The sequence below is a fragment of the Sinocyclocheilus rhinocerous genome, unplaced genomic scaffold (assembly GCF_001515625.1).
Source record: "Sinocyclocheilus rhinocerous isolate Xijiao unplaced genomic scaffold, SAMN03320098_v1.1 scaffold1956, whole genome shotgun sequence".
NCBI lineage: Eukaryota > Metazoa > Chordata > Actinopteri > Cypriniformes > Cyprinidae > Sinocyclocheilus > Sinocyclocheilus rhinocerous.
The window spans coordinates 617,560-630,948 of record NW_015638932.1 but is presented as its reverse complement, the minus strand read 5'-3'; positions in this window follow the sequence as shown (position 1 = coordinate 630,948).

The following is a 13,389-nucleotide window of genomic DNA, read 5'->3' as shown; positions in this document are numbered from 1 at the left end:
CGCAATCATCAATCAAATTCAAAGGGAAGCCGGCGCATTCTGACTGCATCACTGTCTTTACTGGGTATGTTTAGGGAATATTTGCATTTATTCACATGCGATTTGATTAGCTAGTCATGGTGGATTGTCATGATTTTGGCTAATGCAGGACACTAATGAATGATGCGCATCAGAGGGGATTTAGAAGTGGGTATACGCAAAGCCGACTGATAAAGAAGTGGGTATACGCCGTATACCTGCGTATACCCTCCACTACACCACTGGGTCTAGGGTCTTCTTAAAGACCTGGAGACAATAATTTAGCGTCCTTAACTTTGTGAGGGGCTTTCTAAATGTAGAGCAATGTTCAAAGACAGAGAGAGACAAAGAGAGAGTACAGAGACAGCCTTGCAGAACTGTGGAGATTACATCATAGATTTTGTCATGGAAGAAATAATCTGTTATTTCCTTTATGAAGGAAGGGACAGAATAAACATACAATTTCAAGATTTTTTATTTCATCATTTCCTTTGTTCTTCAAGATATAACAGGCACATGTACTTCAAAGTACTTTAAGTAATTTAAAAAAGTATCATATATATAGGTGTGAATTCAGATAAATTGGCACACTTTTTGGCATTGAGATTACTGGGAAAAAATGGCCCAATTATCCTGTCTCAATTTATATGGCCATTAAATATCATATTTAAAGAAAATGTTTTATTTGCAATTAAAGCTAAATTGATAGGGGTGTGTGTGTGTGTGTGTGTGTGTGTGTGTGTGTTTATGTACCGGATATTCCCTACGTTATGGTAATCCCAGTAAGTTTTTACCTTGTGGGGACATTTTTTGGGGGGAAACATTAAACAAGCTGATAAATCATAGAGAATGAAGTTTTTTGAAAATCTAAAAATGCAGAAAATTTTGTGTGAGGGGTAAGGTTTAGAGGTAGGTTAGGTTAGGGTAAGGGGATAGAAAATACAGTTCTGTTGTAATATTAATGTAGTGTTACTAATAGCTACTTGTTCAACATGGGAGAAATATGGTTTGTAAAAAAAACAATGTTACTGTTTATTAGAATGGTGGCAAGCTGTTTAATCAATGCATTACATGCACATGCCTTCACATGACACCTGATGTTTAGGCTATAGCCTTTCTGTTGATATCCAATCACTCACCTCAGTTTTGTAATGTACCACCACCATGCATACCATGAATGTTCCCTTAAATATTCCCTAAAAAGCAAGTGTCCGAATTAGGGGTGTAACGGTACACAAATATGACAGTTCGGTACGTACCTCGATTTTAACGTCACGGTTCGGTATGATTTCGGTACAGCAGGGGGAAAAAACTAAACTTTTTTTTTATTTTTTTTTTTAAATGGTTTACTGAACAAGTTGCTCTTTCTTTAAATACATTCAGTTATAGTTTAAATTTTCTTAGTGATAAAAATCTACCTCAGCTTATGCTTAAAACTATAGACCAATTTAGAGTAGACCTCACAGTTACCTCACTTGCAGCTGCGCGCACATAGTGGTTGCAGAAAAACACTGGGAACAAGTGGAGATAAATGGGTAAAATCCATGGAATAAAAGAAAAAAAATGTCAAAAGATGTCAAGATCGGAATGCAAATAATTTTTATAGAATACTGTCGTCAAAGACGCCATTTGAAGCTAAACGCAGAGAGGAAAAAAAAGTTCGGCAAAAGGCAAGATCGAACCCGGGTCGATCGCGTCAAAAAGCCAACGACACGCGCTTATCCATCTGCGCCACTGGAGCTGACGATTTACAGTCACTTTTAACTAAATGTAAATATACACCATATTTTTTATTCCAGAGTAAGGGCAACTTTAATACCATCTCCGAACTTTCTACCACGACTCTGCTGTTCTTCGGCTGGTTCTTCCTGTATACGTTGATTGACAGATGTCTCGTCCAGTCAGCGGTGAGTAATCCCAAACCAATGGCGCTGTCTCAAACTATACCTACCTCTTCCGGTTTGTCTGATTTGTCGTTGTGTTTTCTGACTTATTTTGTTTTCGAATTTGTCATTGTGTTTTCTGACTTATTCTGCACAAATCTGCGGGGCGTCACGGCTCAGACACGGGAACCGGAGCTGATCGCGGCCGCTCTAGTCAGTGCTTGTGTTGGGATTATACCAGCACGTTTCTGAACCGTCCCAGAAGCGGCTCTTTAAGGCGTTTATACAGCGATCTGTCATGCCACATAAAAGACGGTCAAAACGCCATTTATTATGAATTTCCTGAGAGAAGAAAAAAAAACAAAACTGTATTCGTGCCGTACACATGCGTACCGAACCGAAAGACCCGTACCGAAACGGTTCGGTACGAATACGTGTACCGTTACACCCCTAGTCCGAATGAACAAGTAGAATTTAGCATTGAATTTGTCTCATACATTTTTCCTGAATTCATTTGGAGAAGCAAAAATAGTCACAAATGAGACGTTCAATGGTTAAAAGTTCTGCTGGGTGATTTTACTGAACAGACCCGCAATGATGTCACACCTTCTGAAAGTCTCGTGGCACTTCCCGTGTCTCTTCTCTGGCTCTGTGTTTGGCTGGGGAAACAAACTGTACCTCAAATGACCACATTAAGCGGCAGGCTTATTTGGTCGGCCTTGTCCTGCCTGTTTACAGTCTTACCCAGTGTTGTCGCAGTCTGAGGTTTGACCATCGCTCACTGTATTATGTTAATGTACACTTTAAAGAACCATGAAGAGACGGAAAGTATTTATTTTCTCTCTTGGCTTTCGTCTAGCAAATACAGACTTGTTTGCCCTCAGTCTGCTTATTTGGTTATATAAGACTCACGTCCTTTAGAAAGCAGGAGTGATACACACAACACAGCACCTGTGGGCTCTATATTATGAGTGATCATAAACCATTACCTTGATTACAGCCATTCTAGAATGATTGTGAGTCTGATATTGGTTTATACACAGTTTAATAAACAAGATTATTGATTAACTTATGTTTTAGATACAATATTATTAGTTACTTTGTGTATGTTTGCTTCTGCAAGAAAAATAGTTCCAAACGAAGTAAAAAAAACAAAAAAAAACAGCAGAGCTGTTCCTGGATGAATCATTGATTTTGAACAAATTAGTTGAATGAATAACTCAGTGAGTCACTCATAAAGACAGTCACTTGTTTTGTTGATTGAATGAATGATTTGATGACTCACAAAGACAGTGACTGGTTTTCTTTATAAACAAATCTGTTTTTGAAAGAAATCAGTTGAATGAATGATTCAATGAATCACTCATAAAGACAGTCACTTGTTTTTGTCAGGGTCTGGTGTCTGGTGTTCTCCCTCTCACCACCAGAGGTCGCCACTTCCCATCCTCCCGGACTCCGTTACCTTGACTCCACACACCTGTGCACACACTCACTCACACACAGCTGTTGCCCATCCTGAGGGCTATTTATACGCCTTCCCCACGCCTCTCTGGGCGGATTATTAATTGTTACTAGTTGTTGTACTGGTTGTGATAATTGTTTGTACATACTCACCACCAGAGGTCGCCACTTCCCATCCTCCCGGACTCCGTTACCTTGACACCACACTCACTCACACACAGCTGTTGCCCATCCTGAGGGCTATTTATACGCCTTCCCCACGCCTCTCTGGGCGGATTATTAATTGTTACTAGTTGTTGTACTGATTGTGATAATTGTTTGTACATGGACTGATGCAAGCCAGAAGTGGCTGTATTGTGTCAGATTCCGTTTCTGTTCTGAGCCTGTGTGTCAGAGTCTTAGCTCTGTTTGTGTTTTCTGTTTTGGTTTTGACTTTGTTTTCCCCTGCAGTCAAATAAACCTGCATTTGGACCCAGACCCCTGTTTACACGGTGTGTTTCTGTACCGCGCCGTGACAGTTTTGTTTTTGAATCAGTTAGTGTTTTTGAACAAATCGGTTATATTAAAGGGGACATAACACACACAGTTTCACCAATGTCATGTTAATCCTGAGTACCTATATAGTAGTATTGTATCCTATTAGTATTGCATCCAAAGAGTCTTTTGTTTTATCAAATTTATAAAAGGAAGATATATCGTCACGATTCTTTCTGAAAAGAGCTGAGATCCTGGAGGTGTGCCGTGGGTGGAGCTAAAGAGTTGCGAGCGCTTATACGCCGATTGACAACAAAACAGAAATTTGATGCAGTTTTACTTACCGCCTGCGGTTCCGACTCATGACTGAGATCTTTTATAACTGGGACCACTCCATCTTTCAGTATCAAATTATGTGCAAATCCAGCGTTGAGCTGGGCCTCGTTTATAAAACATTCGTCACCAAAATGACAGGAATAAACAAACACACATGCGCAACTCCAGAAAAACAAACTGCATCCACTGTTCACGTAACACTGGCTTCTTTGGGAAGCTGAACAATGTTATCTTTCCCTCACATCCAAAAACACACTTATTTGGAGACATTCTTCTCTAGCAAGTCCTGTTGCTCTTGCTCTGTTTGATGTGATTTAGCATGAGAATCCAACAATTTAACAGTGAAAATAACAATTTAACAGTGAAAATGCATGAAATAGCATTAGACCCCACCTTTAATGGTTTAATGTCTTACTGATAGTCACACTTGTCGAATTGTTCCTGAGGGAATCAGAGTTTTTGAATGGACCAGTTAAATGAATGATTCAATGACTCATTTACAAAGGATTCCTTCCTAAACAAATGTGTTTTTTTTTTAAATCAGTTGAATGAATTCATTACTCACTCATAAAGACAGCCATTTGTTGCCACCTATTGATGCACCTTGCAGAAAGAGTCACTGAAATATATGTTGTGTTCCAGATTTTTAGTTTTAAACTTTTTTTTTTTTTGTTGCTATTGTCAGTCACCCATTAGACAAAAAGATGATAACCGACAGGAAAACTTACAGAAATGTACACAAGAAATATTTACGTTTTGCACAAAATTGTACGATCAAGCCAAGAACAAATCTGTCAGAACTGGCATTTTTTTAGGTTATAGTACGTAACTACACTATGTGTTCTAAATGAATATTTACTACTAACACAGTCAACCTTGTTTTTCTATAACATTTATTATCAGTGAGTTTTCTAAAGCACCGCTTAGAGTTTTTGAACAGTTTTATTATGATATTGCCTGTAAAATACATGGCAGTGTACTCATGCAAAATGCCAAACAAGTCCCCGCAGTTATTCCCTCCCAAAACAGGAGTTATAGTTGCTGGGAAATACCTTAATTAGCACTGAGTCTATACGCCTCAGACAGACAGACAGAGTCTGAGTCATGCAGAGGACAGCAGAAATGACTCGGCTCCAAATGAGAGAAAGTTTCACCCCACAGTTAAGAGTCCAACAAAAGCCAGCATGCTCACTGGTGTTTGCACTTCACCTTTTTAGTCCTTCTGGAGTTCCTGTGTTAAAAGGAGAGTCCAGAGTGCGGTTAATAACTGTCTTCATTTTGGAAGTGTGAGAATATGCCGCATCTGAACAGTTTAGATTCCTAAAATACTGTGATGAATCTATGGTGAGATCCTGAACCCAGAAGACAGGCCCTTCTTAAATACTGTGTCCTGTGTAAAAAGCTTGGTTTTCAACAGGCCTGTGCCTCTCATGAGATGCAGTTATCATTCAATGAAAAGCAACAAAAGCCTACTACAACTGCAATTCCAAGGCATGCGCTAGACTCAGTGTGACCTGTGAGAGTATAATGGAAAAAATGGCAATGGAATGTGTATTTGACATTCTCCAAAAACTAGTCTGGGACCAGGGAGCAAACCAGTGCATGACAGAGTATTTAAGTCAAGGTTCGGTAAGAAAAACTGCATGGTTTTTTAGATATAGTACTATTGTAATACATTTTTTGGGCAGATGGCAACACCATGTTTTTTGGACATGTACCATGGAGTACCATGCAGATGCATGTATATGGTACTCATTCAGTACTATGGTAAATAACATAGTAAAACTATCTGATACCATCTACCACTGGCACAATGTTTTTAGCTATATTTATCCCACTCAATAAAGGCTGAGGTATTTCACAATAAAAACAAGAGTTCTGATAAATGCCTAGAGATTGCTCCATTTGTCAGGGAATTTTATTAAGACTTTGAATTTGAGAAAAACAACACCTGCAAAAATTTAAAATACTGTGCATAATTTGTCTTAAAATAATACCAATAAATGTCCCAGAATGTCCCATGACATTTTCAGCATCATTACTCCAGTCTTTGGTGTCACATGATCCTTCAAAAATCATTCTAATATGCTGACTCGCAACTCAACTTTCTTATTATTATCAATGTTGAAAAGAGTTGTGCTGCTCAACATTTTTGTGGAAACTTTCTTTCTTTTTTTTTTTTTACATCGGGAACGTTTGTAGCATAGCACTTGAATGCACTTATTTAACATCAGCAATCTAATAGCTGTAATAGCTATTAGAATAGGGAAGTCGTGGCCTAATGGTTAGAGAGTCGGACTCGTAACTCAAAGGTTGCGGGTTCAAGTCTCGTACCGGCAGGGATTGTAGGTGGGGGGAGTGAATGTACAGCGCTCTCTTCCACCTTCAATACCACGACTGAGGTGCCCTTGAGCAAGGCACCGAACCCCCAACTGCTCCCAGGGCGCCGCAGCATAAATGGCTGCCCACTGCTCCGGGTGTGTGTTCACGGTGTGTGTGTGTGTGTGTGCATTTTGGATGGGATAAATGCAGAGCACTAATTCCGAGTATGGGTCACCATACTTGGCCACATGTCACGTCGCTCACTGTAATTTAGCAGAGGCTTGGCTGTTTTGTTATTAATTTATAGACAAAGTAATATTCATAGGACAGTTGTAGCCATTTGAGTATTGTGAAGAAGCATACACTCAAAATAGGGCCCACATATGTAATCATGTTTGGGTGCTGGTTGCCCAAGAGTTAAACGTTCTGGGCTGTTAACTCAAAGATTATAGCTGTGAGTGACCTGTGATTTTAAAGAGTTTCAGAGAGAGCCACTGATCCCTTGAGAAAGGAGCTTTATGCCAGGAGACTGTCCTTTTAGTTGATGTGCCGTAAGTACTTGTTTCCACTTTTAGATGAATCACAGCCGAGCATGTGTTTGGAACAGATTGTTTCTTGTTTTTGGCTAGAAGAGGTTCGGATGTCTAAACCTTACTTTCAAACATTTTGTGTGGTCTGTAAGTTAACATTTGCTTATTTCAAATTAGGCTTGTAATGTGGCAAATTTGGTGTGGCTCTCTGGATCTAATCCTTTCTAGTTAATGAGGTAAGGTTTTTGGGTCATCATAATCTTACTGTATCTCGCCAGAACGCTCTTAAACTTTTTTGATAACCCTAATATGTTTGAATTTGTAAATGTTTTTGTGATTGGACGTACAAAACACATTGACTAAAACAGGTTACCTGAGATGACAAGCACTAATGTAGCTTTAACTAGACAACATGATAAAGTAAGATAACATTAGCAGAGCATTTGTTAACTTGCCTTTGATTGGATGCGATGACTCAGGACATTTTTGCGCTTGGCTAGCAGAGAAAACACGGACAGCCTTGCCAATTTTAGGCATGCATCTTTCAACCCAACCTGTGTGTGCGTGTGTCTGTACATTTGGAGAACAGAGAAGGCTATTACTACCAGCGGATGGTCAGGTCATACTATCATCACCCACTAAATCAACGTCACCTGGGCATGAAACTGTGGCCTAGTTCGGGCAAAAGGACCTGGATGTCTGGCCATTGCCAAATAGAGAGACCACAGTCATCAGGAAGGACAACAAAGATAGACTGTGTCGCTAACAAAGAATTGTTTGAAAATTAGGCTTCATCACCTATGATATTAATTTTTTATAACTGTCATTGTGATAACCAGAAGATATAATGATGAAATTCATGTTGCACTGTACTAGTTTTCTATGGCAAATTAAAATGAGGGTGTATGAATTATTTGAAAAATGTGTGTGGGAGGACTTGAATGCATGAGTCAAAACGTGAGGGGACAAACATAGACATTTTTAAAAGTTATAATGGTTGCTACGCCCCAGAAAATGAGTATATATAGTTAATTACTTTGTCTATATATAACAATACAGAGGCCCTGAAAAGTATTTGGACACATGAACCACACGTAGAAACCAAAGTCATTGCATCAGAAACAAAATGTTAGTGGCATTTGTAGACAAATTATGTTTTTCTCTTCACTTTTCTGAATCACTATTGCAATGGCTTTTAACCAAGTGGTTTTAAAGGCTAAATCAGAAATTGCATACTTCCCTATTATATAGTAGGCGAGTATGTGGAAAGAGTAGTATTTCTGAATTTACAGTAGGCTATTCATAAAAAAATAGGTTAAAAAAAAGCCTTTTTATCTTTTTAAAGATAAACAATATATATGTATTGTTTATCTTTATTGTATTTTAAAGAATGCTGTTCTCAGCCTGTGGTTCTCAACTGGTTTAGTGGCAACCAAACACAATACCAAACTTGTTTATCACAAAAAAGCAAACAAAAATGTCTTTAAAACCAAACATTAAAATGTATAACTGCATAGTTTTTAGGGTTTTGAATATGCAAAATTATTGAATGATTATTTTCTAATTGTCTTGAATTATGATTTTTCATGTTTTCACCCAACAATCTACCTCATAAAACACATGTTTGGCACATACCTGTACCATACCATATTAGAATCAGCATAATTCTATTAAGTTTAAAAGACTTTAAAAAACTTTTATTTCAAATAACAACATTTGACATCAACAGCAATAGATAAGGGAACCATTTCCTCCTACCTTTTAAAACATGAGATGTTATGGTTAGTCGTATATCATCATCTGCATTTAGATTAGCTCTGCTATCTGTGATCCCTTTTTGGTTACATCCCACCTGCTACAAGTAGCATTTTTGCTAAGATGTTTGTTTAAGATATTGCATTTCTGTGCAAATATAAAGAGTATTTCACTACTCTGGGTTCAGTAGAGAACAAAACTACTGTAGAACCACAGTGTCATTCAGACATTTTAGTGGATGCATGAGATGGAAAAAAAGAAACCTGTCAGACACCTTAGCAAACAGCACCTCTTGGGTCTTGTAGAGGCAGCTGTTTCACTACCTCTCTTACCCTCTACCTGTAGAGTGAATGAGAGTGAATGAGTGTGTGTGTACCTACTTAACCATATTGTGTGTGTGTGTGTGTGGACCTACTTAACCATATTTTGGGGACAAATTTGTACCCAAAAGTGAGCTAAACCTGACAAAAATCTCCAAAAACCTCCCTTTGGGGATGTCCTCATTTGTAAAACTGGTATAAAAATAAAGTAAACAAAGTTTTTTTTAAATTGTAAAAATGCAGAAAGTTTCCTGTAAGGGGTAGGTTTAGGTGTAGGGTTGGTGTAAGGTGATAGAATATACAGTTTGTACAGTATAAAAACCATTACGCCTATGGAATGTCCCCATTTAGATAGCTAAGTAAACGTGTGTGTGTGTGTTCCAAGTCCCACCCTGCCCTGCCAGTTTCCAGACACTGTTTAGACTTCACTAAAGTGAGCTGGCTGAAATCTAAGGTCTTGCAAGAACCTTACAATGGAAACTGACATTTTGTAATATTTGTTTTGCCCCCAGTTCCAGCTATATCAGTATCAGTCAAGAATTTAGTTTCCTGTCTTACCAGCAGTGGTGGTCATTTAGGTCTGGTGAGCATGTTTTATTCATTTTTTTAGTAGTGCCCATCCTAAGAAAACTAGTACAGGTAGAATTCATATCTCTGAAAGATATTTAGTTTGATGCAAATACAGTACATATCACTAACATTTAATTTAGCTTCTGATAAGAAATCGGTATTATTACTATAAATATAAAAAAATATAAATCTACACTAATTTCTAATGTGTGTGTGTAGACTGCTTTATTTTATACGATTGTCACTGAATATCACCTGTTTCATATAAACCTGAACTGACATAGCATGTAAAAGATAAATAAAAAATTATCTGTGGTTGGTCACTTTTACATGTTAGTTAAACAGTCTTGGTGGTGAAGAATAAGCTACAAAAGTAAACAGACTTCATGTTGAAATTTGGGATATTGCATGGAATTCTAACACGTTTGCTTTTCCACATTCATTTGTAAATTTGCAATTGTTACAAACTATAATCTTTTGTTTTTCTTATTTTGGGACAATTTCTCTATTTTCTTTTATGGTACATGTAGCTTTGTTGTTTTAGAACTTTTCTGTTTTTCTCATTCCAGGCTGTTCATTTAAGAGACAAGAAGTGGGCTGATGATGTGGAATAATAAAAAAAAAAAGAGGTTAAATTAGCATATTTTCAGTTCATGCACTCTTTCATTGGCATATGTGGACGTCTTGAGTTTAAGTCTTGTATGACATTAAAAGAACAATCAAACAAATACATATTTTTCTTTGTTTCAATGACACTTTTTTATATTCTAACTTGAATGCTATGGGATTTATTGGTGAACTTACAGATGACTTGAGTAACCCGTACCCTTACCAAAAAGAAGTATACTTCAAGTTTATTTTAGTAAGTATACTTAAGTAAAGTTCAAGTATAGTTTTAAATATACTTTATGTAGTAAGTATACAAATATCAGTGTACTAGTAGTATACTTGTAAGTGTACTATTTCAATACTCCTTGGGACTAAATTGGCCCACTTTCTAGTATATAAAAGTATACTTTTAAGTATAACAGTAGTAAACTTTTAGTGCACAACTAGTTTACATCTATGTTTTTAGTTTGTACTGCAACTATTCTAAACGTGAACTTATAGGTATACTGATAGTTTACTAATTAAATAATTGTAGCGTTTTTAGTACACTTTGAAGTATAGTCTCAGTAAACTACTAGTTTAGTAGTATTATACTGCAAGTATACTCGTACGTTTTCTTTGAGTGAACTTTACAACATACTTTAAGTATACTATTATGTCCCTATTTAGGTATTAATTTGTATATATTTTGTTATATGAATATCTGAACATACAATCATCAAAAGAAAGAAGCTTCATGCATTCTTTTTTATAAACTAATGCATTCATGAATGCATGAATGCGGGTAAGTTTCATAAATAAAACAAATTAAAAAAATAAACAACATTTTGAACAAAAAGCTGGGAAGACTATGAATTGGATTCAGAATGATAATCAAAACGTGGATGGAGTCGATCAGCACCCCAAAGCTCTTCATGGGTCGACATTTTATTCCATAACGTTACACAGTTTTGATGATGTTTTATGTCAGATGATCGTGTTAAATTACGCGTGGAAGCATCTGTTGTTTCGGTTTCTTCTTCGCTTGTGTTTTGGAAATTCTGTACAGAAGATGTGTAATAGCTCCCCCTACCATATAACAATGAAAACATGGATTCCTGGAGCACAAGTATAGCTCAAATATATTTAGACTTTTTCTAAGTATAAGTCAAGTATACTTAAATGCCATTTTAAGTATATTTCTGAGAAGTATATAAAGCACATTTCTGAGAAGTACATAAAAAGTAGACTGAAATTATATTCCTATTTTTAGTTTTTAAAAGAAGTATACTAATAGTACACTTGAAAAAACTTATTTTTCGTAAGGGTATGAAAGTCTTCATTATTTCTCCCAGACATCATAACATGGCAAACAAGACATATCAACGAACCAACAGGCCCCAGACACAAGCACACTCTTAAGGCACGTCACAGACACTGCTGAGTGACAACCATTACCATTCACATACCGTCAACAAACACAAACGCACGTCTACCTGAGCAGCAGCACTGAGTCACTGAGATTTCCTGAGGATAACATGGTCTCGCCGTCATGTCCATTCACCATAGAGTGTCCCAGCAAACAGGAACTGGTTCAGTGGAGCATCGTGTTTATGTGGAATCCAACACGTTGTCAAAGCTTCGTCAGCTGAACATGAGCTGGATGAGGTGAAGTGAAGGTCTATGAGATTAGTATGCAGAAACCGGAATTCTGTGTGTGAATGTGAAACACTTTTCACATGAAGGTGAGGAGTGAGGAAGAAAGAAAGAATAAGTGGTGGACAGGAACGAGAAAGGAAATTTCATCAAGCCATTTTCAGCAGCCATTTTCTTATGAAAATTAACCATGTTTGAAAACAGTTGTGCTGCTTCATTTTTTTTCCTCATGATTCTAGAAAGTCTTTACTAGGGGTTGAACGACTTCTGATTTTTTTAAAGTCGACTTTTATGTGATGAAAGTCGAGTCGAAGTCGACTAGTCGCTGCTGACGTCATTAATGAACAAATAGGCTAATGCCGAGTAAACAGCTTGTGCACAGCTATGGCATATGACACAGCGCTGCCCACGTGGCTGTTGCTCCTATAACAGCTAATTTTTATCATTTCTTTTGTCTTTGGGTCGTTATATTTCTCACAGATTTCTGCTCGTTCTAAATCAGATACAGATAAAGTAGCACAGTAAAGATTACATTCATATGAATGCATTAGTGAGAGCGATTGCGTGTGTGAATTAATTCTACCTGGCAGCATCTCTCTACTAGCCTAGTAGTGAAGCTGTAGGATTTAGTTATTAAGAAATATATGCTTGAACTTTTCAGTTTCTAAGCTATTTTATTGAGAAATCACAGAACAGTGTTGACAATACATTTCCACGCTGAATGATTCTGTGTGCGCGCGATCAGCACGTGATGTACGAGCTACTGTCTGTAGCCTATGTGCGTGCGTTACAGTGCAGCAGCGCATTCGATTAGAACGGCGATTAATTTACCTGTACAATAAGCTGTTTAAAACGTGAATTCTCCCATTCAATTTCGAGCATCCAGTAATATAATCACATATGTCTTGTGGAGCGCTTTCAGAGTATGCATTTATTTGTCATTTTAACTGTTCGGAAACGGAGCGTAAATATGGAAGTCCTTCAAAGATTTCTTATCCTGTTGCGCCTTTTATTGGACCAGCGACTAGTCGATGTCAAGCTTAAAGCGTCATGGCAGAGCATTGAAGTCGACTAGTCAATAAGTCAGTGCAACCCCTAGTCTTTACTGTCACTTAAGCAATTTAAAGGCACAATATGTAAGATTTTTTTATGAAAATATCCCAAAACTACTAGAACAGTGTTATATATTTTGCTGACTTGTGTACTTACATTATCCCAAATGTTTCGAAGAATGTTTAAATCCAGAGAAATAAGCAATTTTTACTAGTGACACGGACCGTGTCTATAGTGTCATTGTGTCGCCTGCCAATGACGTCATAACCCCTCGATTTCCGGTTTTGTAGAAAACATGGAAACACCAAAAACGCTTTAATATGTTGTGCGTTTTAATAGAACGTTGACGACCGCACAGAGTAGCATTATAACAGAACTAAATGTATCTCATATGATAAAACAGCGCTGCTTTACCCCACATAC